Below are 6,000 nucleotides of genomic sequence, written 5' to 3'. Positions count from 1 at the left end.
ACCTTGGGTACCAAAGTTTCTGATTTAGTAAGTCTGAGGTGAGGCCCGAGAATGTGAATTTCTAACAAATGGCCAGGTAATGCTGACGCTGCTGGTCGGGGGATCATACTTTGAGAAGTACGTCACTGCTTCACTCCTTTCAATCTGCTTGCCAAGGCAGGGTTAAAGGCGGTTATACGTTAAAGGATTCTTGTTAATAGTCACAAGGAAACATTAAAGGGGTTATATAATGTTACTGGGTCTTGGTTCTAGACGCTAGATGGTTAACAACGTCACCCACACTTTCATTCTCCTCGGGGCAAGGCAGGCCCCCACCTCCCACATGCAATCCAGGGAGAACCCCAGTTTTCCCTGCTGGGTAAGGGGCCCGCAAGGACTGAATAAAATTAAGCTCCTCAGTGACACCTCAATGAATGGTGGCTACCTGAACTTCGTTTCCTGTCACACCGCTAGCTAGCCAACCTCTCGGATTAGACAGTCACATGCGGCCGGCTCGCTAAGGGGCGGGGTGAGGAAAGACAGGCAATGGCGCCTGCACAGCTCAGAACGCGGCTCCAGGTGGCGTCCACCCCGGCACCTCGGCGGCCAGGTGAAACGCTCTGAAGCAGAAGGTGGAGTCAGAGCGCTCGTGAGCGTACGCTTCCGGCCACGTGGTCATGCTCAACACCAATGGGAAGGGCGGACGTCACACCCGCTTCCTCACCCTGGCAACGGGCCGGTGACTACTTCCGGTGCTGTAAGGGCTCGGGGCTGACGCGGGTGAGTGTCCCTCTTTCTCACGCTGTCTGCGTTGCGGCGCGGCTTCCTCTGTCCGGAGCCCGTGCGTTCGCTGGGACGTCCTCTCCCGGGCCGGGAGAGGGCGGTGCGCAGGATGCCCCTTATCTGGGGTGGTGCTGAAGTAGCGGACCCAGGACGTCCCTCGTCCCCTCGGTCGCGCGTGGGGCCCGCGCCGGCCCCCTTCCCAGCCTTGGCTCCGGCTTGGCGACCTCATTCCCTTTCGGGGAAGGGACCGTGTGTGTGTGTGTGTGTGTGGTGAGGGGCGGGGTGGAGTCCTCGCTGTCCTTCACCCACTTTGCGATCTCGGGCTGCGGGTTTCTCTGAGTCTGAGGCTCGCAGAGACTTGAGGGTTGCGCCCTATTCCTGCGTGGCTGGTTGGGGCCAAAGCGGCCCCGTGTGTAATCGAGGCCTGGTTAGAGTCTCTTAAAGCACATTGGCATTTAACTGCTCTGGAGGAGGAGGAGCTGTAGAGGAGGGTGGAAAACAGGAGCTGGAGGTACCCTGCAAAGAGAGGGCATCGTGTTTCCGGAAGGGGGGAGTTCAACTTGACTGGCTTCTCTGTAGGGGAGGGGAATGAGAGGTATTTTGCGGATCATGGCAACTGAGACCATTGACTACTAGGCTAATGAGGTTTTATGCATTCGGAAGTTTAATAATTGCCTTCTCTGTTTTAAATAAAGCTTTACCTCCTACATCTAAAAAAGCGGTGCATGCTTATTAAAAAATATCTGGGAAATGCTGAAATATTTAAAAAGAGATCACCTCTGGTTACGTCAACCCAACATTTTTTATCTCTTCATATTTTTATAGCATAGTCTTAATCTGCTTATCATAGTGTATGTGTATAAAGTATGATTACAGTTGGCCATGGTTTCCTGGTGCAGATTCAACCAACCGCCGATCGAAAATATTTGAAAAAAATAACTACACTGTAAGGGATGTGAGCATCCTTGGATTTTGGTATCTGAGGAGTTCTTGGAATCAGTCTCCCCCATACCAAGGAAGGACTATCACTAAAAAGCATAATTTTTGTACGTGTCATCCATTATATGGCTAGATCTTTTTTCCCCTAAGATGTAATATATCACAAAGTCCATCCTTTTAAATTGTAAATTTTAGTGTTTTTTTAGTATATTCACAAAGTTGTGCACCCATTGTCATTAATTCCAGAACATTTTTTTATCACCTCCAAAAGAAACTTTGTACCCATTATAATTGCTCCGCATTAGATTCCAGCCCCCCCTTTGCTTCCCCAACCCCTGGCAACCACTAATCTACTTTCTGTGTCTGGATTTTCCTATTCTGGACGTTGCATGTAAATGGAATCATATAATTTGTGCCTTTTTGTGCCTGGCTTTCATTGAGCATAATATGTTCAAGGTTCATCCATGTTGTATTATGTATCAATACTTCATTCCTTTTTATGGCAGAATAATATTCCATTATATGAATATGCCACATTTTGTTTATTCATCATCAGTTGATGGACATTTGGGTTGTTTCCACTTTTTTTTTTAAACAAATTCCTTTTTTCTTTTTTTTTATTGGGGAATATTGGGGAACAGTGTGTTTCTCCAGGGCCCATCAGCTCCAAGTCATCGTCCCTCAATCCAGTTGTGGAGGGCGCAGCTCAGCTCCAAGTCCGGTTGCCATTTCAACCTTTAGTTGCACAGGGCGAAGCCCACCATCCTATGCGGAATTTGAACTGGCAACCTTGTTGAGAGCTCATGCTCTAACTAACTGAACCATCCGGCGGCCTCTCTGGCAGCTCAGCATGTCTTCAATGTAGTTGTGGAGGGCGCAGCTCACTGGCCCATGTGGGAATCAAACCGGCAACCCAGTTGTTCAGAACTCGCTCTCTAACCAACTGAGCCATCCGGCTGCCCCATGGCATGGATTGTTTCCACTTTTTGACTATTATGAATAGTTTTGCTACAGACATCCAAGCACAAATTTTTGTGTGGACATATGTTTTCAGTTATTTTGGGTATAGACCTAACAGTGGAATTGCTGGGTCATATGGTAGGTTTTTGAGGAAATGCTGTGTATTTTTCAAAGTGGCCTGCATGGGCAGGATATGAGGTTGAGATTTCTCCATATCCTTGCTAACACTTATTGTCTGTCTTTTTGATTATAGCTATACTATTGGTTGTGAAATGGCATCTCACTGTGGGTTTTATTTGCATTTCCCTGATGGCTGATATTAAGCATTTTTTTGCTGTGCTTATTGGCCATTTGCATATATTTAGAGAAATGTCAGTTCAATTCCTTTGCCCATTTTTAAAATAGTTTTTTTATTTTAAAGATGTGTGAGTTCTTTATGTAGTCTGGGTAAGTTTCTTATCAGATATAGGGTTTGCAAATTTTTTTTTGCATTTTTTACATTTTGTGGCATCTCTTCACTTTCTTGGATGGTGTCCTTTGAAGTACAAAAGATTAAAATTTTGATGAAGCTCAATTTATCTTTTTTTTTTTTTGGTTGCTTGTGCTTTCAGTGTGATATCTAAAACCATCGCCAAATTCAAGGCCATGAAGATTTACCTCTGTTTTTTCCTAGGAGTTTCATAGTTTTTGCTCTTACATTTAGGTCTTGCTATATGTAGAGTTAGTTTTTGTATATGATGAGAGGTGGGCATCCAAATTCTTTTTTTGCATGTGGTATCCAGTTCTCCCAGCACTGTTTGTTGAAAAGCGTGTTCTTTCCCAATTGAGTGGCTTTGGCACTCTTGTCGAAAACCAATTGACAATATATTTGTAGGTTATTGTTATCTTAAGCATTTCGTTATGTTGTACATTTAGCTCACTCCCTGATTTTTGTTGTTTTAAATTATCCTGTGTTAAACACAGCATTAAAGGCCTAAAACATTTTCTGTATTTAAAGTTATTTTGGTAGAAAGTGTTTTCAGAAGTGTAATTCCTGGATCAAAGATGAAATAAATATGTTTTAGAGCTCATTTAATGAAGCATTAAACTTTCAGTGTCATGATGTTAAAAGCAACAGAACACCTTCTTGCTCATCAGTTGTTATCGCTTAAGGGCTGGATTTCTCTAAGAGCCTTTTTGCTGTGAGATGGATGGAATCCACAACTTCCTCCTTCAACTGCTTCTGAAAGACTAAGTAAATCTAGAGCAAAAACTTCAACACCAGGGGCAAACAGGGCATGTAGTTTTCTAAATGGTTTAAAGAAAAGAAAATAGTGTCATCGCGTGAAGTAGGAAAATAAAACAGTCTTTGAGAGAAATGGGGTAAAAATATGAACCTTAAATCAGTGCCATGAAAGTCCCAGAATAAAACAATGTTTTATTCTGAGTTTCTTTTCTGGCCTTGATAATGAAGTTAATTTATATTCATCTTAGTCTCAGAGATGGCTAACTTAAATCGTTCTCTTTTTAGTTGATAGTAGCCAGTAAAAAAAAGTTGAAATACAAAAGGTTATTAGGAGAAAATCAAGTTTCCCTTTCATCCTTGCCCCTCAGTCTCACAGTTCTCCTTAGAGGTATTCATGGTATGGTTACTTGTGTCTGTATAAATTAGTTCCTGCATAGTGTATCTCTGGAAACATAGGGTATGCAAATTATACATTTTAAGTCTCTTGATACTGACAAATTCTTTTTCAAAATGGTTATATTAGTTTATTGGCAGCTACAGTTCTAGTTAGAAAGATTCATTTTTGTTGGTATTTCTTTGAGTATTCTTTGCATAATATTGGATAACCAGTTTATATTTTCTCTTTTATGTATTGTCTGCTCATGTCTTTTGGCATGCTATTTGTCTTGATTGGAGTTGTCCTTTATTAGATTTATTTTGGCAGCTTTTTGTGGATGGATGTTTTATGATAGTCTGGACTTGGGGAGAAAAGCTAAAATGTTTTTGTAACGTTTACAAAAGATGTGAGCTGAACAAGGGTAAGACAGTAGGGAAAAGGAAATTAAATGCTTGAGGAAGAAATCTATAGGATTTGGAAATAGGGTACAGTTCAAGATGACATTAAGGTGAGTTACAAAAGGATGGTGCTATTAAGAAAAATAAGGAGTAATGTGGAAAGAACTAGACTTCTGGGGAAAGAAGAGTTTGTTTGGGGTAGGCTAAAATTGAGGAGGATCAAGGCCGAGTTATCCAGGCTTATGGCTGGAGGTCAAGAGACAGAAGAGTTAAGAATCATCTAATTTACTGAGAGGATAGTTTGAAAGGTTGGCAGTGGATGAAATTGCTGAAGGAGATATGTAAGAATATGCTCATGGACAGACTGTCTGAGATTCATGTTAAGAGGACAAAGCTGAGAGGGACCATGAGGAGCGAGGCTGGTAGATTGGCATGCTTGCCAAGGACAACAGGGGATCTAATGAATCAAAGGTTGCAAGAAGAGGATTAAGAAAAGGCCATAAGGTTTGGTGTCTTGGAAAAGATACATCGCATCGGTAAAGATACAATTTATGGGAAGCAAGAAGTTTTTCCCCCAAAAAAACAGTTTTATTAAGATATAATTCACTTATCATATCATTTAGCCACTTAAAGTGTCGGTGGTATATTTGGAATTTTGCAACCATCAGCACAACCAATTTTAGAACATGTTATTGCCCCCAGAAGAAACACTGCCCTCATTAGCAGTCACTCCCCAATTCCCCTCTTTCCTCCCAGCCCTAGTCAACCACTAATCTACTTCATGTCTTTCTATATTTGCCTACTATGGACATTTTATATAAATGGAAGCATATAATATGTGGCCTAATATCTTTCATTGTTTTCAAGGTCTATTCATGCCATAGGATATATCAGTACTTCATTCCTTTTTATGGCTAAGTAATGTTTCATCGTATGAATAAAGCATATTTTGTTTAATCATAGTTTGTTCATGGACATTTGAGTTGTTTTCACTTTTTGACTATTACGAATAATTCTGCACTAAACACCCATGTACAAGTTTTTGTGTGGACATGTTTTCAGTTCTCTAGGATGTATACCATGGAGTGGAATTGCTGGATCATATGCTAACTTTATGTTTAACATTCAAGCAACTGTTGCAGAGAATGGAAAAGTTGCCAGTGTTTCTTAGAAATAATAAAATAAATTTTAATATTATCACTGGTAGGAAATTGCAAAATGTCCATATTCAGACATATTAGTCAGAAATAAAGGCACGATAAAAGTGGATCTATAAAATTGGTATTTGTTGTGTAAAACTATAACATGTTTTGCATCTCCTTTCATTGGAAACCTTTTGT

The 6,000-nt window shown here is 41.2% G+C and overlaps 1 protein-coding gene across 3 annotated transcripts in view; it reads left to right on the top strand.

Annotated features, from left to right (window-relative positions):
- The first annotated feature begins 709 nt into the window (after positions 1 to 709).
- The window catches only part of TASP1 (taspase 1), a 259,989-nt gene continuing 254,698 nt past the window's right edge, over positions 710 to 6,000 (top strand). For all 3 annotated transcript variants that reach the window (XR_013992327.1, XM_081034656.1, XM_081034657.1), the window contains exon 1: positions 710 to 759. The gene's annotated coding sequence lies outside the window, so the exon portion shown is untranslated. The remainder of the gene's footprint in view (positions 760 to 6,000) is intronic.

Source organism: Rhinolophus hipposideros (genome assembly GCF_964194185.1).
Source record: "Rhinolophus hipposideros genome assembly, chromosome: 22".
Classification (NCBI taxonomy): Eukaryota; Metazoa; Chordata; class Mammalia; order Chiroptera; family Rhinolophidae; genus Rhinolophus; species Rhinolophus hipposideros.
This window is presented reverse-complemented; position numbering and strand designations above follow the sequence as displayed.